At 42.2% G+C, this 26580-nt stretch overlaps 1 protein-coding gene and 1 long non-coding RNA gene across 8 annotated transcripts in view; both read right to left on the bottom strand.

The window, feature by feature from the left end:
* Positions 1 to 26580, bottom strand: part of CADM1 (cell adhesion molecule 1) — a 349165-nt gene that overhangs the window by 142823 nt on the left and 179762 nt on the right. The gene's annotated exons all lie outside the window — the stretch shown is intronic.
* Positions 1 to 26580, bottom strand: part of LOC118664298 — a 41672-nt gene that overhangs the window by 13700 nt on the left and 1392 nt on the right. The window contains exon 2 of one of the 2 annotated variants that reach the window (XR_004970290.1): positions 25019 to 25119. This is a non-coding gene — a long non-coding RNA (uncharacterized LOC118664298). Of the gene's footprint in view, positions 1 to 2339; positions 2870 to 25018; positions 25120 to 26580 lie in introns of those variants that run through there. The other variant, XR_004970291.1, reaches the window with a different exon arrangement.

Genomic DNA, 26580 nt, shown 5'->3' with positions numbered 1-26580 from the left:
AGAAAGAAGAACAAAGTTGGAGGAGGCACGCTATCTGATATCCAACTGTACTGTAAAGCCATAGTAATCAAAACAGCATGGTATGGCATTAAAACACATAGATCAATGGGACAGAATAGAAAACCCAGAAATAAACACATGTCTCTTTATGGTCAATTAATACTTGACAAAAGAGGCAAAAACATACAATGGGAGAAAGATAGTCAATTTAATAAATAGTGCTGGGAAAATTGGATATGTGCAAAAAATGAAACTAGACCACTATACGATACACAAGAATAAACTCAAAATGGATTAAAGACGTAAATTTTAGACTCACAATCATAAATATCCTAGAGGCAAACACAGACAATAAAATCTCGGACATTTCTCTCAGCAGTATGTTTTCTGATATGTCTCGGGCAAGAAAAACAAAAGAAGAAATAAACAAATGGGAGTACATCAAACTAAAGAGTTTTGCACAGCAAAGGAACCATCAGCAAAATGAAAAGACAACGCCCTGAATGGGAGAACATATTCTCCGATAATACATCTGATAAGGGGCTAGTATCCAAAATTTATAAAGAATTCATACTACTCAACACCAAAAACATAATCCAATTAAAAAATGGGCAAAGAACCTGAATAGATATTTCTCCAAAGAGGACATACAGATGGCCAATAGTCATATGAATGGATGCTCGATGCCACTAATCATCAGAGAAATGAAATTTAAACCACAATGAGATATCACCTCACACCTGTCAGAATGGTTATCCTCAATAAATCCACAAACAACAAGTACTGGCGAGGATGTAGGAATGCAGATTGGTGCAGTCCCTGTGGAAAACAGGATGGACTGAAGTAATTAAAAATGGGTCTTATGACCCAGCAATTCCACTTCTGGTGAGAAACCTGAGACACTAACCTGGAACACTGTTCTGGAAGAATATGCGCACCCTGTGCTCTCTGCAGCATTATTTACAACAGCCCAGGTTTGGGAGCAGCCAAGTGTACGTCAGTAGGTAAGTGGTACATTTACACGATGAAATACCACTTGGTCATAAGAAAGAAAGAGATCCCACCCTTTGCGAGAGCACGGAGGGACCTGGAGAGCATTATGCTGAGTGAAATAAGCCAGTCAGAGAAAGACAAGTACCATATGATTTCACTTACAGTGGAATCTAATGAACAGGATAAGCTATCAAATTAGAAACAGACTCATAGATACAGAGAACAGATTGACAGCTAGTTGTCAGAGGGGAGGCGGGGGAGGTTGGGACTGGTTGAAAAACGTGAAGGGATTAAACAAAAAAATAAAAATAAAAATAAAAAACTCACAGACACAGCCCTGGCCGGTGTGACTCAGATGGTTGGGCGTTGTCCTGTGCATCCAAAGTTTGTAGGCTCAATTCCCAGTCAGGGCACATGCCCAGGTTATGGGCTGCATTCCTGGTGGGGGGTGGGGGGTGTTCAGGAGGCAGCCCAGTAATGTTCCATTCTCACATTGATGTCTCTCTTTCTCTCTCCCTCCCTCTCTCCTCCTCTCCCTCTAAAAATCAATAAAAATATTTTAAAGAACAAAACTCATGACACAGACAACAGTATGGTGATTACAGAGGGAAAAGAAGGTAGGAGAAGGTAGAAGAGGATAAAGGGGAGCCAAATGGTGATGGAAGAAGATACTCAAAACAATAGGATCTGGAAAAAAAAAAAACACAATAGGATCAGTGAATTAAATACTATTTCACAATCATTTTTAAAGACAAGGAAGCTGAGGCTCAATGAAATTAAAATGCCCAAGGTCAATATGGCCCAGAATGCTACTGCTTAGCAAACATCCATTCTTCCCCTCTTCCTTTGTAACACAACCCTTGTCCATATTAAAGATAACACTTCTGCCCCAGCCGCTTTTGTTCAGTGAATAGAGTGTCTGCCTGAGAACCAAAGGGTCCCAGGTTCAATTCTGGGTTCCGGGCCCTGGTCAGTACTCACACAGGAGGCAACCAACCAATGTGTTTCTCTCACATCGATGTTTCTCTGTCTTTCCCTCTCTCTTCCACTCTCCCTAAAAATCAATGGAGCCTGGCCAGTACGGCTCAGTGGTTGAGCGTTGACCCATGAACCAGGAGATCACGGTTCGATTCCTGGTCAGGGCACATGCCCAGGTTGCAGACTCGATCCCCAGTAGGGGATGTGCAGGAGGCAACAATCAATGATTCTCTCTCATCATTGATGTTTCAATCTCTCCTTCTCCCTTCCGCTCTCAAATCAATACAAATATTTTTTTTAGAAGATCAATGGAAAAATATCCTCAGGTGAGGATTAACAACAACAACAAAAAAGACAACACTTCCTACCTCCCTCGAATCTAGGTCACGGGCTGGGCTGGAAGGGAAGCGGGTTCTGCAGGAGGAGGTCTTATCTTTCCCGCTGCCTCTGACGCTGCAGCTCTAGTTCCGGCTCCAGCAGTCACCGTGGGCAGCACATGGCCTCTGGGAGAAGTCACCAATGGGGTGGGGAGGCAGAGAGCAAGGAGGAGGCTGAGTTCCTGAAGACTGGGTGGAGCCCGAAATTCCCATCTCCAGACTTCCCTTAGGTGACAACATAAACTGGCATTGACACCACCATTTGGGGTTTCTTAGAGCCAAAAGGAAATCCTAAGTAACGCAGCCACACAGCTCGTAAGCAGCACAGTGAGGACTGAAGCCAGTCTTTCTGATTCTCTATCCTCTCAACAAAAGGGCTGAACTGCTCAGGAGACGGAAGCTGCGGGTGCACATGTCAGGTGTGTGCCAGCGACGTTCAACCATTTTCTTCTTGGGGCACATAAACTAATCACTGAAATTCTGCGGCACCCCAAAAATATGGTTTTTGATGCTCTGACAAAAAAAAAAAAAAGGTATAATTTAGAATTTTAATCCATTCACGTTGAACGACTATTGTTGTGGTGTCACTTTTTTATTTGACAATCTAAGGGAAAAGAGGTCAGGGCCCCTGACTAGTGAGGAATTGCATGTTTTAAAAATTCTTGTGGCACACCGGCTGAAAATCCCTTGACAGATTTTCTTATTTCCTCTAATATAAAAATAATGTAAAATATTCAGCATCATTGTTAGGTAAGCAAGCTGGATGATAATTAACCTATTACTGATTTTAGAGGATTAAAATAAATAATTCTAATATTCCTAAAATTCTAAGGCATAATTTAATCTTCCTGTTAAGGTCTTATTTGGGGGTCATTAGGATGTTTTTATTAAACAGAGCTACAAAAGAATTGTAAAGGTACCTATACACTGAGTAAATGGGCAATAGTCTAGTGTTCCTTCTTTTCTAAATTTTAATTAGATGAAAATCTAGTTCTGAAGGAAATGAAATACCAATAATTTTGCAATAAAGTATTGCAAATTATTTTCCATATAAAAATAATTTGCAATTTCTCCTGTCAAAATCATTAATAATTTATAGGCTAAAATTAGTTATATATTAGATTTCCTGTACAGTTACATGTTTATAGATCTTTCCCTATACACACTGGTGAGTATTAACTAAAAGGTTAATAATCTTTTATTCCTACAGGAAGAATTGCTAAGTAGTGTTTATACCTTCAGTTTTATATCTTCAGTGCTTGAGTGTATTGAAGTTGGTAGGAATCCAGAAAAGAAATGCTTCATTTAATTAATTATAAAATGTCTCCAAAAAGAATATCTGGTAAGATAATGTAGTTTTGTGGCAACAACACCCTTAAAAATAAAAGGAAATAGTTTCTTTATATAATTTAGAAAAAAAAATCAATATAAAATGTTGGTTTTCCCAAAGAGAAATTATACCCTCTGTTAAAATATTATTTTTTGAAGTTCATAATTTAACTACAATTCCATATCTAGTCTTTGTAGCAAAGAGATGAGACAAATAGATTCTTCTATCCAAAGCAATGAAATTTATATTTTAAAATATTCACATAGTTCATACTTTTAACAACATTACAGCCAGTAAGTGACTGTATTTCATTCTGATGATTTCATATATTGCATTAATGAGAAAATTTGAGGCCTATTATCTTAAAATCTAAAATACTGTGTAATTACAAGTCTTATTCCAGCTTTCAAGTAATTCAGTTTTTCAAAGAGAGCAATGGGAAAAGAATCTGAGCTAGACAGATAGTCTCTCCCTTAACAATGAGGAAGTAATTCAACTGCACAATCCGGTTCTCTCCCTGAAGAACTGCGCGATCAGTGCAGAGCACTGGGCTGATTCCACAGTCGCTCTGTGTATGTGTGTTTTGGACATCCTCTGGAGTAAATATGCTGGCGGTGAGCACAGTACTTGGGCGAAATGCATACTGTAGGACACTCTGGGCACTTCGTAGTGACTAGAAACAAACATAATAAAACCACCTGCCATAAATCCAGTGCTTCTCCATTTACCTATTCTTCTCCGAGTACTTTAAAACATGCAAATCATATTCCAATGCATTCTTAATGTTGGGCCAGATTACACAGAAGAATACCAGGGTAATAAAAGTCTTACCTGCAAATATTGAAGAGTAAAGATAGGCAGTAAACTACTACAACCACATAATGTCATGGATCCTCTTCCCAAAACACTAGTCCCGATAGCCACTAGAATTTCCTGTGGTATTCAAGTCCTGCTGTAAACTGCCCTCCAAGATTTTCTGACATTAATACCACATGCTTGTCTTCCTAGCAATCCTGCAAAGGTGCAACACCCTAGGCAAAGCATTCCGCCGGGTTAGAGCATGGCTTGAGGGAACCAGAGGAATGCAATCATCACCCACAAACACACCATCTGCTGTGTCTTACTGCTTAATTAAACTAAAACTGTAGGTTCTTAATTCTCATAGCTCATAAAAATAAAGGTCACACCACAGTATTAGCATCATGAATTATCCACATAACATACAGTTGCTAAAGTATGTTTTGCCAACCTATCACTCAAAATAAAAAAGGGATACAACATACACAGTTCTATCAGTCTGATATCAGGTCAACAACAGGACAGCTGAACTGAGTGAACTGTACTCAGTCCTTGGCCACGTGCTTTGTTCTTTACCTCTACGAAAGCACTTGGTAAAAACTGTTCCACACATGGTAAGGCCAGTCACGGATTTGTTTGCTCGATCCACCTACATCCTTCTTTCCCTCCTTCCCTCTCTCCCTCCTCCTTCGCTCCCTTCCTTTCTCCCTCCCACCATTTTCCAATGACTTAGTAAGGCACTGTGTTTAGTACTCTGGACAATATAAAGATGAATCAGACTCAGACACTAAGTATGTACTGGTGCTAATGACCCCAATACATTGTGTATAATAGCTTTATTGAGATATGATCATTCATATCCTATATAATAAAAGGGTAATATGCAAATTGTCCCCTCGACTGGGAGTTTGACCGGAGTTCAACCAGGGGGTGGGGCCAGCCTGCCAACCTCCTACGTCCCCTCCCCCTGGCCAGCCCAGCCCAATCGGCCCTGATCAGGGTGGGCCGGCCGGACCCCACCCATGCACGAATTCGTGCACCAGGCCTCTAGTATCATATAATCCACTCAAAGTGTACAACTTAATGATTTATTTGCATATTCAGAGTTGTGCAACTATCACCACTGTCTAATTTCAGAACATTGTCTTCATACTAAAAATAATTTTACACTCATTAGCAGCCCCCAGCCCCTAGCAAACCACTAATCTACTCTCGGTCTCTATAGCTTTGCCTATTCTGGACATGGCATATAAATGGCATCAAATAATATGAGGCCTTTGGGCTTCTTTCACTCAGCATTATGTTTTCAAGGTTCATCCATGTTACAGCATGTATCAGCACTTCATTCTTTTTTGTTGTGGAGTAACATCCCCTTGTATGGATATACTACATTTTGTTTAGTCATCAATGATAGGCATTTCGGTTGTTTCCATTCATCAGTTGATAGGCATTTGGGTTGTCACTATGAATAATATTGCTGTGAACATTCATGTTCATGTTTTTGTAGGACATATGCTTTAATTCTCTTGGGTATATATCTAAGTGTATAATTGCTGGGTCATATGGTAATTCCATGTTTAAATTTTGAGGAATTGCCAAGCTGTTTTGCAAATTGGCTACACTGTTTTACATTCCCACCAGCAACAAATGAGCATTCCAACTTTTCTACATCACTATATCCTCAGCCAACACTTATTATTGTCTGTCTTTTTATTTTAGTGATACTAGTAGATATGAAGTAATATCTCATTTTGGCTTTGATCTGCATTTCTCTAGCAACTAATAATGCTGAGTATCTTCTAATAATGCGCATATTGCGCATTTATATGTGTTCTTTGAAAAGATGCATTATATATTCTGAGCAACTTTTAATCAACCATTTGGTAGGAATATATGAAGTATTATATTTGTAATCTTCTAGCACCAACGTGTAATATTTTCCATCAAATCACTAATATATTTTCTTACCCTAATGTTCCTTTTGATGTTTAAATTTATTAACACAATTGTCCAAATACAGAGAAGTCTTGAAATTCTATAGCATAAGTTAGAGGGGTGATTGTGGGTGGATGGGTGAAACTTAATTTGACTAGTTCTTTCTAGCCAATAGCCCATTTCCCAAATCCACTGGCAGAAGATACATGGCTTGCGAGTGGATGAATGATGGAAAATGCAAGAGGATGAAATGATGGTGAGAAGAATGAAGTGTAAGTCCAGCTTCAGAATAAAGAAATCAAGGCTCACAGAACAGAACAAGCAGCAAAACGAAGCTGACGTGGACTTCAGCAGTGGAGAGCACTGAGGTAGCTAGGAGTCATCTTAGGTGAGTGAGTGCATTATGGAGTCACTAGAGGCCCGATGCATGAAATTCGTGCAAGGGGCTCGGCCTTCGCAGCCATGGCTGCCTCTGCCGGCCCTCGCAGCCCCAGCTTTGTCCAGAAGGTCATCTGGATGGTTGTCTGGACAGTCGTTGCTGTTCCATCTAATTAGCATATTAGCTCTTTATTAAATAGGATTAGCTCAGAAGAAAAGGGAGAACAACACATAACGCAGACCCCTGGAGGTGAAACAGTTATGTAGTGGTGGGCTATGTTGCTCTTAAAGAGAGGAGATTTGTAAAAGAAAAAAATACAGAATTGATCCAACCTGGGGCGCAGTGGATTTGGTCTGGAAATGTGAGGTGGTGTCCTAGAGCAGAGAGGTGAGAGCCAAACACAGAACCCAATGGGATAGAGCTCTGAGGGTCTGGGTTAGAGACGCTCATGGGAAAAGAAAGAGCTGCAGTCTGTTCACACAACAAAGAGAAAAGCCCTGCATCATCTTTAACTCCTTTCAAGCCAAATCATTCTAGTTTGAAACAATAGGGAACTTAATTCAGTGATAGAGTGATGAGACAGTGATGAATGGAAATAATTGATCCTACTTATGCGCCCGTAGAAGTAATCACATGCCCCCCTTTAGACTTCACAGAACTGAATCATGCGCCTTAAACTTCCTTTGCTGTGCAGGTTTTTAAAATTTGTAACATTTTTCTCCAAATAAGACAAATAAAAATAAAACAAATACACAACATCCACAATAACATGCTTCAGATGCCACATTTTGTGTGAGAAACAAAACAAGGCAAAACTGTGAAGGAGTCAGCAGTACCTTTCCATGCCCCAGTCCACAGCTCTGTTTTCTGGTTGGTGTGTCCGTGGGCAAGGCGCATGGCCACAGAAACAGACAGAGACCTTCAAAAGCAATTAAGGGTGAGGAATCCCTTGCCAGACGGCTAGGACAGATGTAAGCTTTCATCACAGAGCTTAGCTGCATTCTGTGGCCAAGAGGAAGCCTGATAAACACTATATGATGAGCAAGTGATCAAATTTATAAAAACTAAGGATGAGGAATGACCAGTGGGAGAACCCAGGTGCTAGGGACAGAGGCTGAACTGCTTTCTGTGCTTCCTGCTTCCTGCAGGTGGCGCCAAACTCCTGAAAGAAGGAACAAAGCCAAGTTAAAAGGCTGGTGTGTCTATATTGAAGCGCTAAAGAATTTGCTTGTGAGTTGGCAATTTCTCTTTCAAGACAGCTCTTCTTTACTGGTATTGGCAAGCTTTAAATTCCAGGAGTTACTGACCTACACCACGTTATTTATGGGCTTCTTGTTCCCAGTGCCCAGCCTCACACTGACTATATGACCAGCTTTCATGCAGGGAGCAACTGTGTCCATCATATAAAGGGAAGGTTCATTACAGCAGCTATTGAAACGATTTTCAAAGGCAAAAATGGCATTTTAAAGCTACTAGTATTTAGGATCCCTTAAGTTAAGATCCGTAGGAAGAAATGGTACAAAACTGCTATTTTCAACCATCCAAGGGAAATAACCCCGCTGCCGGTGCCCACAATAGCCACAGGTAACCAACAATAACTCGGAGCACCTTCCCAGAGGGCTCTCCCACCCGCTCTGCTCAGATCTGTCAGGCCTCGTGGTCAAGGCATCAACTTCCAGGAATGCATCTCAGACACGCATGTCCTGATGGCCCTGGTCGGGAGGCAGCCGTGGGCAGAGCTCAGGGAGTCCTGGAAAGGGTCCTGGCCATAGAGAGGCCGTGGGAGCAGCGGGGAGACGGGCATGAAGGGAAGCGAGTTTCTGAGGGCATAGCTGGGCAAGCGAGGTTTCACTATCATTCTCTCGATCAGTTTTTATAACAAACAAACATTTCCTGCCAAGCTCCTAACGCTGTTAAGCAGCAGCAGCCAAGACCGGCTTCCACTCGGCACAATTACATAAGAGCGGCAGCGCGTCGCTCTCTGGTGGAGCTTTGTCTGAAGCTCCCTCATTAATCTTTCTGCCTGTCCCATCCCGCCTGACGGTGGTGACTGCCCTGCCTTCCCCAGCCTGCAGCGGGCCAGGCTCGCTGGAGCCTCAGTCACCGCCAGCTGAATGCACTCCACTGGCGGGACCCCACTGCTCCACCAGAAAGAACCAATCACAGCTCAGGAGAGGCAAACCTCTGTTTAATTGTATTCTGTGATACTAACAGGCATTCATTACACATGGACCTTAAAACAAGATTTGCTCTTGGCTGCTCATAATTGTGTTTCTACAGCAGTTTAAACCGTTGGCACCTGCAAATGCTAGAAGGCCTACACTAAGAATTCCTATTATCCCCGTTTCAAGGGTTACATTTAAAATAAAACTCAGAGGGGCAAAACATTACATACACACATATTTACACAAATTAAATACTATGCACAAGTCAATACCTTCTGCACACAGAACTGCATTAAACTCAATTAGCCCGAAGCAGAACTGCAGGAGCAGGCTTCCCGGGAGCCAGGGAGCTGTTCTCTACAATAAAGACCATGAAAGCGGGCAGATTACAGAGCTCTGCAGAACTGTCAATAAACGCTTCTAAAAAATCACCATCAGGACTGATTTCTAAATTAATTGATGTAAATGAAATTAACATAAAACAATCCAGCAATCTCCGACTTCTGCGTTCCAATAACTAATAAAATAACTAATAAAGAAGGCTTTTAAAAATGCATGTTGTCCTGGTTTTCAGAGGATATTCCTAGGAGGCACAATAGTCACCAACTAAAACACAATGTCCTTCTTATGATGATTTCCTACTTGATTATGACCAAAATTAAATTATACAAATATTTCACTAAATATCTTCTGAACCTTATAAATATTAATATAAGCTCAATTTCCTATGTGCCCAGCATTTAAAAATCCATTTAAAAATCTTGGAAACTAATTTAAGATTTCCATCTAGAATACAAATTAGCAAGTTCCCTTCCTTGCTCTGTTTTGCTCAGCACCCATATCTGCACATTTACTCTGAATGTCAGTTGGTGGCACTTAAAGATGATGAATATTAAAAGCATGCTTCTGTCTGCTAACATATTAGAGCCCAGCAATCATTGCCTTTGTCATCAGCTATGTTTTCAGGGAACAGCTACTGCCTCTAAAGCCTCCTGTGAACTCCCAAACTGAAAAGGGCAAAGAGGGGGGGACATTTTACTTTAGGGGGTTAAATACATCAGCTGAGAGGACTGCACAAAATTAAAACCTTTTTAGAAACCTACCACCTTACAGCAGTACTTGGCTGTAGTCTTGAGTATTTACTTGAGAACTGCATCTGAACGATGAACAGTAACACTAGCGGCTGTTAATCAAACAGTCGTCATGTGCATACATGCTATTTCTAGATACATGCTACCGTATCTGCATGCCATCTTTACAGACATACCATTGATTTGCATACATGCATGCTATCTTTACGTTCACAGTCCCATATCTAACTTCCTACTCTGCAAGGTAAGTGGCATTGTTATCCTCAGAGAGGTGTGTGACTTATCTGAGATCATAAGCAGATGGAAGACAGAAGGGGATTCCAACTCGGGTCTCTCTCTCTAGTCCCCCCACAGTACTACGAAGCCAGCGGAGGGCATGTACAGCCTCTTCCAGAGCTGATATTTGCGGGATACTGCTCACTCTCTTGGGCCTGGGAGTTTACTACTTATTTATTTTGCATTCGCTTAAGAAGGCCTTCTCATACACAAATCTTATTTCTGCAAAGATCCATTCATCCAGAAGACTGAACAGAAGTGCGCCTTTGATTGGAATTCATGAGTACTGGTATTATGATTTTTACTCAATTAAAGTGGCTTGTTGTGATCACCTATTTAGCATATGGAAGACCAGCTGGTTAACTCGGTCAGATTTCTGCACAGTGTGCCTGTTCCACCCAAATGCCCAGCCTGGAACCACAGAGCAATAACAATGGAGAGTCATTGGGATGTGCTCTGCAGCCTGATTTCCAAACACAGCGCCACCTCTTACCAGCCCGTGACCAGGCCTCCACATCCCCGCCCATAAATGGAGGCTCAGCACCAGCTCAGATTGCTAAGCTTAAATGAAGTGACGCCACATTGTGCGCACACACAGTAGGACTCGATTCCTGGGGGACTGTACCATTGTCCCTGCTGCCCGAACATGCTAGCAGTTCTTTCATTTGTCCACTAAAAACTGTCTTACGCTCAATAAGTGCTTTTCTGCTCAATTTTATACCATCAGTTCTACAGCTCTCCAAATCATTCTGAGTTATCTTTCTGTTGCTCTGGGCTTAGGAAGATTCAAATTCTTTTCTAGATTATATACTAAAAGATGCTTTTTGAGTTGATTTTTCTAGCTGCTTAATCACTTCTGTTGACCTCTGATTTTCTACCAGATTGGACAAATCTTTCTGACATGACAACATCCACACCCATCTGAGTTAACCTTCCGAGAGCCTGAAGTTGGTGCTGTTCACGCTCTGATGCCCGCCTTCCCGGCACTCGCCACGGCTATGACTGCTCGCTCATCTCCACGCTCCCGCCACGTCTTACCTCATGACAGATGTCTGTCTGGATCTCAGAAAAAATTTTTATCTTTCTCTCTTATAACAAGGCAGAAACAGTGCAGTCACTTATAAAGTTATTTGCAGATGAAATTACATTTTCCAAGTATACAGTTAATTTACATATGTCTTCATTCATTCTTTTAACAAATATTTCTTTAGTGCCTACTACGTGCCATAACAGATGAATCAGACACTTTTTTCATTATTTTTCAATCATACATTTTGCAACAACAAGATGGTATCTTAGGTGCTAAATACTATTGTCTGCCTATATTACACAAGTTGCTTAAAAGGAGTATTTAAGATTTTTAAGAGTCACACCAAAAAGGGAAAAAGAGAGGGAGAGAGAATCCAGATAAATAAAATCAGAAATGATTAGAGAAGTAATAATGGGCACCAAAAAATACAAAGGATTATAAGAAAATATTACAGATAACTATATGCTAACAAATTGGATAATCTGGAAGAAATAAATTCTTAGAGTTACATAATATTCTAAGACTGAATCAAGAAGAAACAGAAAATCTCAACAGACCAACAAAATAGAAAACCATCAACAAACAAAAGCCCTGGACTGGACGGCTTTACAGGTGAATTGTTCCAAACATTCAAAGAAGAACTAATACCTATCCTCTCAAACTAGTCCACAAAATTCAAGAGCAGGGAAGACTCCCAAGCTCATTTTAGGAGGCCAGCATTATCCTAATTTCAAAACCAGATAAAGACACTGCAAAGAAAAAAATTGAAAACAGATGCTAAATCCTCAATAAAATATTAGTAAACCGGATTCAGCAATACATTAAAAAAGATCATAAGCCAAACCGGTTTGGCTCAGTGGATAGAGCATCAGCCTGCGGACTGAAAGGTTCAATTCCGGTCAAGGGCATGTGCCTTGGTTGCGGGCACATCCCCAGTAGGAGATGTGCAGGAGGCAGCTGGTCGATGTTTCTCTCTCATTGATGTTTCTAACTCTCTATCCCTCTCCCTTCCTCTCTGTAAAAAATCAATAAAATATATTTAAAAAAAAAAAAAAGATCATACACCATGATCAAGTGGGGGGTTTATTCTGGGGGTGAAAGGTTGGTACAATATCTACAATCAAAGTGAAGCACCATATAAACAAAATTAAAAATAAAAATTACACGATCATATCAATAGGTGCAGAAAAAGCATTTCACAAAATCCAGCACTTATTTATGATAAAAACTCTCAGAAAAGTGGGACTGAAGGGAACATATCTCAACATAATAAAGGCCATATATAATAAACCCTAAAGATTCCACCAAAAAGCTACGGAACTGATAAATGAATTCAGAAGAGGCTACAACATAAATATCCAGAAATCAGTTGTATTTCTATACACCACTAATGACTATCAGAAAGACAAACTAAGAAAACAATCCCGTTTACAACTGCATCAAGGAGGTAAAAGACCTGTACCCAGGATATTATAAGACACTGAAGAAAGAAAATGAGGAAGACACAAACATATGGAAGCATGTATAGTGCTCATGGATAGAATGAATATAATTAAAATGTCCATACGACCTAAAGCAATCTATAGATTCAATGCAATTCCTATCAAAATCGTGTTTTTCACAGAGCTTGAATTAATCCAAAAATGTATATGGAAACACAAAAGATCCTAAATAGCCACAGCAATCTTGAGAAAGAAGTACAAAGTTGGAAGTGTTACATTACTTGATATCAAACTGTACTATAAGACTATGGAAACCAAAACATATAGTACTGGCATAAAAACAGACACATAGATCAATGGAGCAGAATAGAGAGCCCAGAAGTAAATCCATGCCTATGTGGTCAATTAATACATAACAAAAAAGGCTAAAGTATACAATGGGGGTAAAGACAGTGCGTTTAATAAATGGTGTTGGGAAAATTAGACAAGTACATGTCAAAAAGAAAGAAAGAAAGAAAGAAAGAAAGAAAGAAACTAGACCACCTTCTTACACCATATACAAGAATGAACTCAAAATATAATAAAGACTTAAATGTTAGACACAAAATTATTAAACTCCTAAAAGATAACATAGGCAGTAGAATCTCTGACATTTCTCTCAGCAATATTTTTTTGTGATATATCTCCTCAAGCAAAAGAAAAAGAAACAAATGGGGCTATATCAAACTAAAAAGCTTCTGCACAGCAAAGGAAACCATCAACAAAATGAAAAAAAAAACAACCCACTGTAGGGGAGAAAATATTTGCCAGTGGTACATCTGATATCTGATAAGAGTTCTCTATAAATTTTGGGTATTACGCTCAGCACCAAAAAAAACAAACAACCCAATTAAAAAATGAGCAAAAGACCTGATTAGATACTTCTTCAAAGAGGACAGACAGATGACCAATAGACATATGGAAAGATGGTCAATATCACTGATCATCAGATAAATGCAAATTAAAACCACGAGATCATCACCTTACACCTGTCAAAATGGCTACCATCAATAAATCATCAAACAACACATGTTGTCAAGGATGTGGAGGAAGGAGAGCCCTCATGTACTGCTGGTGGGAATGCAGGCTGGGGCAGCCACTGTAGAAAACAGTGTTAAGGCGACTCAAAAATTTAAAAATTGAACTGCCTTATGACCCAGCAATTCTACTCCGGAGTGTATATCCAAAACACTAATTTGAAAAACATATGCAGCCCCATGTTTATTGCAGTGTTATTTACAATAGCCAAGATATGGAAGCAACCCGCGTGCCCATCCAAGGATGACTGGATAAAAAAGTTGTGGTATACCTACACAATGGAGTATTGCTCAGCCATAAAAAGGAATCTTACCATTTGTGACAGCATGGAGGGACCTAGAAAATATTATGCTAAATAAAGTAAGTCAGACAGAGAAAGATAAATACAGTACCATGATTTCACTTCTATGTGGAATCTAAAGAGCAAATTAAACAAACAAAATAAAAACAGACTCATAGTTTCAGACTGATGTTGGTCGGAAGGGAGGGGGGCTGGGGAACTGGGTGGAAAAGGTGAAGGGATTGAGAAGTACAAATTGGTAGTGACAAAATAGTTATGGTGATGTAAAGTACAGCATGGGGAATAGAGTCAATCATATTATATTAACTGTATGGTGCCAGGTGGGGACCAGTCAGTGAAGCGTGTGACTGTCTGATGACTATGCTGTACACCTGAAAGGAATACAAAATAATATTGAATGTAAACTGTAATTTAAAAATTAGAAAAATGTTGCCCTGGCCTGGATGGTTCAGTTAGTTGGAGTGTTGTCCTGTGCACCCAAGGGTCTAGGTTTCCGTTCCCAGTTAGGGCACATCCCCGGGTTTTGGTTTCAATCCCGTCAGAGAGCATACAGGAGGCAGCCAATTGATGTTTCTCTTTCACATCGATGCTTCATGTGGTACATTTACACAATGGAATACTATGCAGCTGTAAAAAAGAAGGATCTCTTTCCCTTTGTGACACCATGGAGGGACCTGAAGATGGTTATGCTAAGCAAAATAAGCCAGGCAGAGAAAGACAAATACCATATGATTTCACTCATATGTAGAATCTAATGAACAAAATGCACTGAGGAACACAATAGGACCAGAGGCATGGAACAGAGTGCCAGACCAGAGGGGCAGGAAGAGATGACCGAAGAGCATATACGCATGGCCAAGGGAAAAAGACAATAATGTGGTGGAGGCTGGGGTTTGGGGAGGGGCAACAGGGGGCAGAAAGGAGGGGCATCTGTAATAGTGTCAATAAGTTTTAAAAAATAAAGAAACAGGAAAAGATATAAATGTGGGACTGCAGATAGGTAAAAGGAAAGGGATGTGAAACTATTCTGTTTTCTCCAGCGAGATGGGATTATGCTGTTTGATTCTGTTTCCTATATTGATTTTTATAGGCATCCTGTCTCTTCTACTAATTATAAAAACTTTAATCAACCTTAAAACACTACTATTTACTAATAATTGAACCCCAAAAGATGGCATTCATCTTCTTTCAATTAAAGACTAATAACCAAATAAGACTTTCCTTACTCACCAGTTTTCCAGTTAAAAAGAGAAAACTGCTCTAGCTGGTTTGGCTCAGTGGATAGAGTGTCAGCCTGCAGACTGAAGGGTCCTGGGTTCGATCCCCAGTAGGGGGTGTGCAGGAGGCAGCCAATCAATGATTCTCTCTCATCATTGATGTTTCTCTCTCCCTCTCTAAAATCAATGTATTTTATTTTTTTAAGAGAAAATCATAATTTTTAGCAGTGATCTGCAATTAGAACTCTGCCTGGATGTGGCAGGGCACATCAGACCCAAGGCCAGCTCTCTCAGACATGGAGCATGTCCCTCCAATAATCATCACAGTTGACTCAAACGTTTTCTCTGTCTTCCTCAGTCATGTCTCTCGTTTCCAGGTGGGACCGCTGTCTGTCTAGGCTTCTCTGCTGCACTCTGGCATTTTCCTCAAGTGTATCCTCTATCGCCAGGTGGGTTTTCTAAGTGAAATCTGCTTTTTATTATTTACAGTGCAGACTCATTTTACCCGTTAGGGCTTTTTTCATTTGCCCCTTTAAACTTTTCACTTATTAGATACAACCTCCTAATAGATCTCATTGAGTTTACAAAGCACAGCTTTTCTAATAGTTTCTTGTTTCATAAAGCAAATCTGTTTCAGAAAGATCTGGCTGCAGATTCCTACAGCTTTGCCTTGAAGCTGTGACTTCTGTTTATCCGTCTATACAACGCTTCCCACACCCGAGCACTGCTCTAAGGCCCTTACGCACACTGGAGCTTCATGAATTAGCTGAAAAGTCTCTTCCAAGCTGCCATGTGCAGGAACTGAGATGGTGCTGGGGCCACTGAGAAGGAACACCGCCCCCCAGGCTCCCTTCCCCGCCCTATGAGCTTACCAATGGAGGAAACAAACAAAACCCACACTAGTGAATCCAGGGGTGGGCTTGGGGGCAAAAAATGATTCCTGGCAGGTGCAAATTCGTGTGCTTAACCTCCAGACACCAAAGGGCGCAGACCAAGCCAGCAGCTGGGTGGGAGCCTCGAGTCTGTTCAGTGACAGCAGTCCCTACCCTGTCCCCTGCCCGCCCCCCGCCCCCCCGCCCCACACACACCCTGAATAAGTCAGAGCAGCAGCAGGTGGCAGCTATTTGCCCGATCAATTAAAGCCATGAACAGCATGGAGATGAACAAAACATGGAAAGGAACAAAAGGGCAAGCAGGCCGCTCTCAGGAGAGCAGGGCTCCATGATGGAGGCAGGAAGTGCTGGGGAGGGGCAGGGGGCAGCCAGGGGATCGGGCTAGGATGGGGTGCTGAGGAAGGGGCACTCCTTCAGCTGGCTTCAGCCACAGGGAGTAAGAAAAGCCCTTCCAGTGCTGAGCAGGCTCCCTGCCTGCCCTCCTGTGCTTAGCTCTGGGGATTGGCTCCTTCAGCCCCCGCCATGGGCATCTGGAGGAGACAGGAGAGAGTGCTCTCAGCACTTCCCCTCCCTGTGCCATGTTCTCGGAAGTCGGGGGTTCAACTCACATGAAACGCCTCACTAACATCTGTCCGGTTATGTATGCGCCCCACCCAGGGGTGCTTTTAGGCCACGATTCCCGGGCCTGTCCAGCTAAACACAAAGGCCCGCACCCCCCCATCCCACCTGCAGCCGCAGCCATGCCTGTACGGCTTGCCATCATAAGACTCATTTAATTTTAAATTATTTTAAAGGCCCAACCGGTCGCATGTCGTGCAGGGTATTCCCACTATTGTCTTAAACTTACAATTTCAATGACTCTCCCTCCAGTGGCTGACTCCTTCTCTAAGAAAGAATTCATGAACCATGGAACCAACTGACACAAGTAAAATAAGTAACTACCACTCTCACTTAGAAGGAAGAAAAGGCATGTGCACAGTCCCTTTCCTAACTCACAAGGGGTAGACATCTGGGGGGGGGCTTTTATCAAGATCTTCGTCCAGTCTACACCAGTCTGAGAAATGGGGCACACGGGCTGTTTTTCTAATTAAACATTGTTAAGAAGACCCCAAATTTCTGAGCCATTGGTTGACACACATACAACTATTCACACACCCTTACAAATACTCACACAGGCAAAAGCCAGCAGAAACAATAAAATGAAACTAAAATGAAATTCAGATCTACTTTTCCTTAGCACAGTTCTAAGGTATGTGGATGGGGGAGGAAGAGGGTATTTTATATTTTTTTTATTCAACATACATTTATTGATCCAGCTGCCCCAGTTTTTGTGAGGTTTTCTAACAATGCCCAGCTGCCTGAATGCAAGTAGGAGGGGAAAACAGATGCTAAGGCAAGAAACTGGGTTGGAAATGATCAAGGAACACTGTGTGAGAAAATCTATAGGCCACGCAACTGTTACTGAGCCATCTGATTATCTCCGAGCTGGGACTGACACGGGATATTCGAAAGGAGTGGCCAGCCTCCACTCACCCATTTGCCCCCCTGGAAAACAAGGACAGAGCAAGTGACACGAACAAGGAATGGGAAGGAGGAAAAGAGGGGAGAGGCCGGCCCCTGAGGAAAGTGAGGGGGTGCGGGCAGGCAGAAGTTAGAGGGCTGTTTCAAAGAGGAGACAACAGTGTGAAATGTGGAAGTGGCACAGGCCTGCGAGTGTGGCATGTGTGTTCACGGCTGATGTGGAATGAGGATGGCCACTTCCTGGGGGGAGGGGACCAGGAGATCGGGCGTTAGCGTGTCCTCAGAAGGGATGCTACACCGAGTGGGGAAGTGTGGCTCCAGGGCTGTTACGGGGGAGGGGAGTGAGGCAGGGTGTGGGAAGGTCTCTAAGTTGGGCGGGTACATGTGTTTGATAAGGTGTCAACTTCCATGTCTAAAATGGGGATTATTAAGCTAGAGCCTCAACCCATCCTTGGCTTGATGAGCCCTGCTGACTTGAAGGCAGTTACAGTGGCATCTGATTTACATAACTTTCATTAATTTAAGATCATCCAGAAACAATGCAATGATCTGACAGTAAATAAAGAGAGTCGAGAAATATTTAATCCCTAACTTCTCTACTCAGGAATAGGGAGAATTTTTTAAAAGCCATTATTGGATTTCCCGGGGCTTTCCTAAAACCGTAACTCCAGCTAGTTGACCACTGGCTGGGTTTCTCACTGTTCACTCCCAGGACACTGAGTCTAAGCAACGTCACACCCACCTCACCAGTCCCACACAAGCACTGCAAACGCCCACTGGTCTTTCTGGATGTCCCATGAGTTCTTCAAGTCAACACGGCTAGAACCGAACGGATGGTCTGGCTGCTTCCCCGCTTCTATTGCAAGCAGGCCAAAAGTCGTTTTCAAAAACTATTTTTTCCTCCTCTCCCTTTCCCTTCCTCCAGCATCAGGAAGTAAATAAACCTGAAGGATACCAATTATTTTGCAAATCCACTGGCTCTTTTCCAATCGGACTGCCATGAACTTAGGGCTGACTGTCTTTTGTCATCTGATCTTCGACATGGCCTCCTCGCTCGCTTCCCACTCTACACCATGGGCAGGGCCGTCTCCCCAAACAACAATCTGATCAGATCACTTCCTCACTGAAAACCTCTATGGCTCCCTGTGCCTACAGATGAAACTCTAAACCACTTAAGCGCCCAGTCATGCTCTTCTTGAAGAGAGAGAATACCTGCCAGTTCTCCCTCAGAAATGTTGGGAGGATCAAATAAAAATGCGTGTAAAAGCACCTTGGGAACCACAGGGCAGTTCTGGTGGTTCTCAGCCTTTATGGGGTCGCAATCTACTTAGAGAGTCTGATAAAAGCTCTGGAGTTTGCACACACACACACACACACACACACACACACACACGTCAAGTAAAATCTGGCGTCAGTTGCAGAAGCATGCACGGATGCTCAAAGGCAACCCAGATAAGAGCCTGGGGAGATACGTATTATTTCACTCTGGTACACAGAATGAGTCGGCATCGGCTCTACAGCAGTTGCAGTCTCACAGAGAAGCAAGCGGCTCTCCCGGGGGCAGCCTGCACGCTCATGCAGGTGTCGGAAGGATTCATCCGCAGGGTGACTGGGCGCATGGCGACACCGGCAGACAATGAGGACAGCAGTGAGTGTAGGCTCACTCATTTCATCTGGGCACAGCTGTCCCTACACACACAACCGCTTGAAAAGGACAGGTTATTTTGAAAACAGTCAGCTGAATTGAGTTTTTTTAAAAAACTGGCCAGTGGGCCCTCCTCGAAAGGAACGGAAATAAAACGAGGTCCCTTCCTTTTCACGTGGCTCGGAGCTGCTCAGCCAGGCACACGGACGCTGCTCCACAGCATAGATGCTCATTATTCAGGAGCCGGGTCCTTGCAGCTGCATCTTGTCAATTTGGCTTAGGCCCTATTTGCCCAAATGTCCCTCTACATGGTGATGCATATTTACACGCCGTGTTGTCGTCCTTCAGGAACGCGAGGAAGGAACAATGCTTACTCTGCAGGTCTGCACGGACAGGCGACACAGAGCTGCTGGGTGTAGGGTCCCAGAGCAGCGAGCGCAAACACCCACCACAGCGTGGGCCCTGCACCCTCAACACAGAAGAATTGCTCAAGCCTGGCGTTCCTCACAGTGACTGAGCTTTAGGTCAGCCACAGGAGGTGGAGATGTGCCGGCAAGGGGAAACACCATCATAAACATTTACCGCTAAGTCACACAGCAACTACCCATTCTGCAGTCTATACCATCACATACCGGGGGCTCTGCGTATTATGATATATACATATTGAAAACAAAAATTAAATGTGTTCTTACCATGAGATTGGCCTGAAACCAATGTTAGCCTTCAAAAATAGCCACTTAATTAACTCTTCTGTGCTTGCCTCCTAACAATTAATATTTTGGGCCTATATAATCTTAAGCTATATCCCTTGGAAATAGGAACTACGTCTTTCTTTTCTCTTAATAAATTTCCAAGAAGCAGTCATTCCAAATCATTCTAAGGGCCTTTTCAAAAATGCCTGCATTTCCCTATTTTGTCACCAGATGGTAATATCCCGTGTTGGTAAAGCATAGAAATCATACGTTTTAATTTCTCAATTTAGAAGAGCAGCTTTCATAATGTCAGGACCCTTTAAAACTCTTAAGAATTACTGCGGACCTCAATGGGCTTCTGTTTATGTAGGTTATAGCTATCAACTTTTACCATAGTAGAAGTTAAAATTTAAAAAAATTGATTTTTATTAATCCACTTAAAATAATAAATCCATTACATGTTCATATACATAGTATATTTTTGTAAAAGTAACTATATTCGCAAAGCAAAAATTTAATGAGAGTCTTTTGCAAATCTCTTTAATGTCTAGCTTAATGGGCGACACCTGGATTCTTCTATCTGCTTCTTCATCCAGTCTGGTGAGACAGGCTGGTTTTGACGGAAACACATGAAGAAAATCCAGCGCCAGGCAGCTATGCAGTTGGGAGGAAGAGGGTAATAGTTCTTGCAGACAACAGGAATATGCCTCTCTGACACCACACCAAGCTCAGCAGGCGGCGCTTCCTCCGTGCACACAGAATGCGGAAAGGAAAGCCATGAAGTCAGCATCCATCGTCCTATCCTGCACTTTGCCGGACTTTTTTAACACCATGCACTGGTCATTTGGAAAATAGTTCAGAGTTATGCAGCTCTCCCAGGTGTTGACACATTTCATTTTTATTTTTAAAAATCGCATTCACTAGTATCACCACCAGTCTCACCGGAAGAGTGAGGATTAGGAAGCGGTCAAGCTCACAGTAGAGAATACAAAGCTTCCTAAGATTCTCGTTTTTATTTGAAGTAATTTTATCATTGACAACAAACACTGTTCCTTGTTTCTCTTAAGATGACGAATCCGGGCGCATTTACCTGTGAGACAACGTCTGCCTGACACCCGAGTCTGAAAACCGCAGCTTGTCGATGGGTCTGTCGAGTGCATGCAGTGTCCCATGAAACACGCAGTCCTGTGTGAGCGCTTCCTTTTCATCCCCTTGCCCAACACCACGGACCAGGGTCAAGATTCAACAAAGGCAATGCTGTTTCCTGCTACAATCCTCAGTACCTTGTGAAATGTGTTCGGTTGGTACCCTCACTATCCACCGTCTAGAGAGTGAGGCTCAAGAATGTGCGATTATTGACTCCAGCTCACGCAGCCAAGAATGGCACAGAGGAACTCAAACTTCGGGTTTTGTTCAGTCTGTAGTCTTTCCACTATAGTAAACGGCACAGAAAACTAAAATAGATTCACGTCACCATTTAAAAATAACTGAGGGGCAAATTTGGGGCAGAAGGAGCAGGGACTCCCAGTACAGAAGAGCCTCTATTACTGACACACCTGCTTAAGGAGACCCTTAGTTTAATTTTCTTGTTAACTCTTCAATTATCCATACTCTTTTGGTTTCTAGCCTTCTTAAAAATTTTAGATATATTTATTGGCACCAAAACATGAACTCAGTAAACACCAAATTTAAGTCCTTCCCTAATGTGTATATTACAACTTATTCCTTTAAAAAGGAGTACTAGATGTCACAGCCAGAATTAGAAGCGCTAACATTTCAGAGTAGTAAGGTAAAAAATAAGCATTAGAGTGTTTTCCAACTTTTTCGTCAAGTGGAACACTAAACAGTTAACATTTTACAGGGCATCTCAATATGAAAATAAAATCAAAGTTATCCTATCCGGTTGAAACAGCCTATGTTGCTGTTATTAACAGTTACCTTTAGTCAAGTGCTCACTCTCTGCCTGAATTTGTGAGAACTTTACAAATATTATCCGTCTCATTTAATCCTCACATTTCAAAGTTACCACCGTTCATGTTACTATTATCACCATTTTACAGAGGAGGCAGGTGAGGTTCAGAGAACTGATGAGCTTGTCCATTAACACGGGGACGCAGATGAGCTGAGTTTCAAAGCAAGTCTGTCTGAGGTGACTGACTTCCTCTCTCGGGGGTTTCCAGGGCCAGCAGCTCTGACAGGCACCAGCAACCAGAGCCCGATGTTCTCCATTAGTTACGTTCCAGTTGAAATTCAGCTGGTAGAATCGACGACGCTTAATGCAAGTGTTTATTTGATGTGCTATAGACACTGAGTCTCACAGTTAACACAACTTCCATTCTCTCCATATAACTGTGTATCTGCCTAGCTTACCAACCTGCCATTCCATTTTCCTCAACATAGAGTCTTTTCCAGTAAAACTAGGTAGCCCTGGAATGCACCAGACACAGCCTTCCTCTACCATTCGACCTGCACCTCTCCTTCTCTGCCTACTGAGGTTCTGCCTTCTACACTTCTGTGAAGTCTTCCTGTAACTAATCTATATGTCTTATGTACGTATGTACACACAGACACAATTTTGCAGGCAGCCTAACATAAACTAACTTTTATTTAGAATTCATAACTGCTTAGATTAACCTATAAACCCACTCAGATCGCCCTAATTATAAGATGTGCTTTTCTAATCAACCTGTGAGTCACTCAGAGTTTAACAGAAGGGCTGAGATTTAAACTTTCCTCCATACTGATGCCTTCCTGACACTGAGGAGTGAGTGCCAGACCTGCCTTTACAGGGACAAGCAGAGGGCTAATCCAGCTCAAACCACCTGTGGCTGCCCACAGCGGCCAGCAGGAGTCTACACTGACTGGCTGCCTCCTGCACACCTCACCCTGGGGAGCAAGCATGTGCCCTTGACCAGGATCGAACCTGGGACCCTTCAGTCTGCAGGCCGACCCTCTATCCACTGAGTCAAACTGGCTAGGGCAGCATGTTTCTAAGTGTGCATGTGCAGGAATGTCCCACCTGTATGTGATAAAGCTCACTTCCATGCTTATGCACAATTTCCCTGAATAAAGATGAGCCCAGTCCTTTGCTTGGGACGCACTGCTCTGGGAGCCACCCGCAGTGTGTCCTTGTTTGCTGGCTCACAATCGAGTTTCAACTGACAGTCATCTCGGCGGATCTGGCAACTAGAGTGCTGAGACCCGCTTAGCCCAGCAACATTTGCCCAAGACTGCAGGCGGGTGCTCTTCCTTACTTGAGCTTCCCTGGGCTCGGCACTACGTTTTTTCTTAACTTTTCTGAACTTTCCTTGTATCTTTGCAACTAAGGTGTAATTTTTTTGCCCTCTTTGTATTGCCCACAACTTCTATCACAACACTATATATGAATTAGAGGCCCACAAATGTTGACTTAATAGTCCATGGCACTGTGATAATGATTTACTGAAAGTCCATTTCTTAAGGAACTGATAATAGACAAACATGTTCTAATATATGAGCATCAGAGCAGTGCTTCTAGTAATAAATCACCTTAGAGATAACCAGAGATAAACAATGGCCACCACTGAACTGAGGCTGGATTTGTAAGTCTTGCTTCCAAGAGACTGGTTGGGAAGAACCTAAGTACAAAGCTGGCAGCATACTGATCGGCCCTGAGTGGATTGTAATATCTTGGGTTATAAAATACTGGTCTACAAGATTGGTTTTTCTGACGAAGCCAAAGACTGAATTGAGAGAAAGCTCAATTCAAATGCTAAAGGGCGAGGGAGGAGGAACAGAAGGAAGAGAAGGAATACATCACCACCACCATCCCCACCACATCACCACCGTCACCACTGTCACCACTGACACCACCACCACCACCACCACCCCCATGGCTAATACATGTACAGTGTTACTATTAGCTAGACACAATTCTTGACATATTTTAACTCATTGAACACTCACAAAAATCCTAAGAGGTAGGAACCATTACTGACTGTACTTTATATGAGAAAATTAAGTCACAGAGAAATTAAAATAATTACCTAAGGTTGCACAGCTAGTAGGCACAGCTAGTAAGTAGTAGTAGAGCTGGGATGCAATAAATTCATTTAAATTGTTTAAATATTCACCTAACACAAAATTACATAGTGCTTATGTCCCAAATTTGAGAAAAATTACCATTTGGAGAAAGATTTAAAGAACTATTCACATCTAGGCACACCCTGGTGTGCTCTCTCTATTTAACCTTGAATTTATTGCCTTTTAAAATAATTTTTTAAAATATATTTTTATTGATTTCAGAGAGGAAAGGAGAGGGAGAGAGAGAAAGAAACATCAACAATGAAAGAGAATCATTGATCCTGTACACTCTACACTGGGGATCGAGCCCGCAACCCAGGCATGTGCCCTGATGGGGAATCCAACCATGACCTCCTGGTTCACAGGTCGAAGCTCAACCACTGAGCCACGCAGGCCAAGCACCTTTTAAACAAATATTAATAATCCTTCAGCCCACCTTCATGACCACTTAAGCCCTTGGACGGCTCCCAGTGACCACGGCCGTGCTTACCCACAGGAACGACACTGCAGCAGTCCCTGTCTCCGCGGCCTGCGCAAAGGGCCTGAGCACCCCTGCTCTGCTCCAGCCACGGCTCAACTCTCCTAAAATCAGGCCGTCGCATCTCCCTCTGCTTCCCTCCCAGTCCAGATCCCTCAATCTTTCCTGCATTAAAGCGATCAATTGGGGAAAGGACACAGCAAATGCTGTATATGCTTTAAAATCCTGTACCTTCTATTCTGAGGAGGTTCGTTCCATCTTTCTTACCATCTAAAAATCTTGTGATCAAAAGAGCAAACAGATCTAATCATAATTTCATGGAGTTTTGTCATACTCACTTCATAAAAGCCGCTCTTATCTTTTGTCTCTTCACAAATGTGACTTATTTCAGAATTTAGTTTTCATGTTTTACATTTAAAGATGTATGGTCATACAGCAGCTAATATTGGAATACAGGAAATGGAGAAAAGAGTGTTAGATCCAAAGTTAGTTATCAGTTGGGCAACTTTCGTTTTGGCAAGTCTCTTAGCCATCAACTAGAGAACGAGTTTCCTTTCAATGTATAACACAATATGTACACCAAAGCTTCCACCACAGACTCAGCACTGAGCCCTCTTTATTCTGCTACCTCTCAAGCCCACTGAGATTTAGAATATTTTACTTCAAAAGAAGTAGAGGAGAAAGTATTGATCCTCCAGGTATTCTAAATTTTAATTCTGCTTCCTGTAAGATCACAAAACTACCTGAAATCAAATTAAAAATCAGCCTGTTCATCAGGTCTGCTCTGCCATGCCAACCAGGGCATCCATGCTATGAGGTGGGATTCAGCTTAGCCAAGGGCTGTAGAACCAGTGTGACCTAGAGTCGCAGTGAGTGCCAGCACCGGCTGCCTCACCGTGGCTCTCCCTAAGTCTGCCCTGCCCAGGCCTTCCTCCTTCAATAACTGAAAAAAGCTTTTGAGCAGATTCAGATCTTAAGATTAAAAACGTGTAGACTTATGGCTGCATTGCTGCTTTTATGTCATTGGGTGCTGTCTTTGATCATCTTTGGTCACAAATGCAAGCTTCACTGTTCCTGTGAGGAGATGCAAACCCTTTTTCACAATCCCTTGTATGACGTGTTCCTCCTAGGAACTCTCTGACGAACAGCTAGCATTGGCTATACTAAAACAAGTTTTCAATGGTGAGGCTTATGCAGTTGCTGAAACGTATTAGATTTTAGAGTGGGCTGTAGCAAGGAAAACAGTCAGATCATAATACATGTGGTATAATAAAATCAAATTTCCCAGTCTTAGAGTCACAGGAAAATAAAATTTTAATCCATGCAAATGAAGAAAATCTATAATAATAAAAGCGTAATATGGAAATCAACCCAACAGCTGAAAGACCATCCAGACGACCTTCCAGACGCAGCTGGGCCTTTGAGGGCCTACTCTTACACGACTTTCGTGCATCCGTCCTCTAGTATTGATATGAAGTCTCTGAAATGTAATATATTTCAAAAACAACATTAACGAGGTCCCATGCCTACTTGGGAACTGCTGACATATCAGACCTCAGAAAGCCTGAGCTCTGCCCCAGCTCCAGTAGAAGAAAATGCCCAAAGATACCAGGCTGAGAGAGAGCTGCCTTTTGTAAAGTTCCTTCCAGATTTCTAACCTCCTAGGTCAGAGGCATAATCAGTTTACTCATTCAACAAACATTTCTTTCTTTCTTTCTTTTTTCAACAAACATTTCTCGAGTATTTTTCCATGGCCAGGCATTAGGTGTCTTTAGTGAGCAGAACAGACTTATATTCTGATCAATGTAAGTGGCCTCCTGCTGGACTATAGCAAAGAAAAAATAAGCCAGTAAACAATCAGGAACGGCAACTAGCTTTGACTAGTAAGATTTGAAAGTCT

Source organism: Myotis myotis, unplaced genomic scaffold (assembly GCF_014108235.1).
Source record: "Myotis myotis isolate mMyoMyo1 unplaced genomic scaffold, mMyoMyo1.p scaffold_m19_p_10, whole genome shotgun sequence".
Lineage (NCBI taxonomy): Eukaryota > Metazoa > Chordata > Mammalia > Chiroptera > Vespertilionidae > Myotis > Myotis myotis.
The sequence above is the reverse complement of the archived record's forward strand: the minus strand, read 5'-3'. Positions and strand labels throughout refer to the sequence as shown.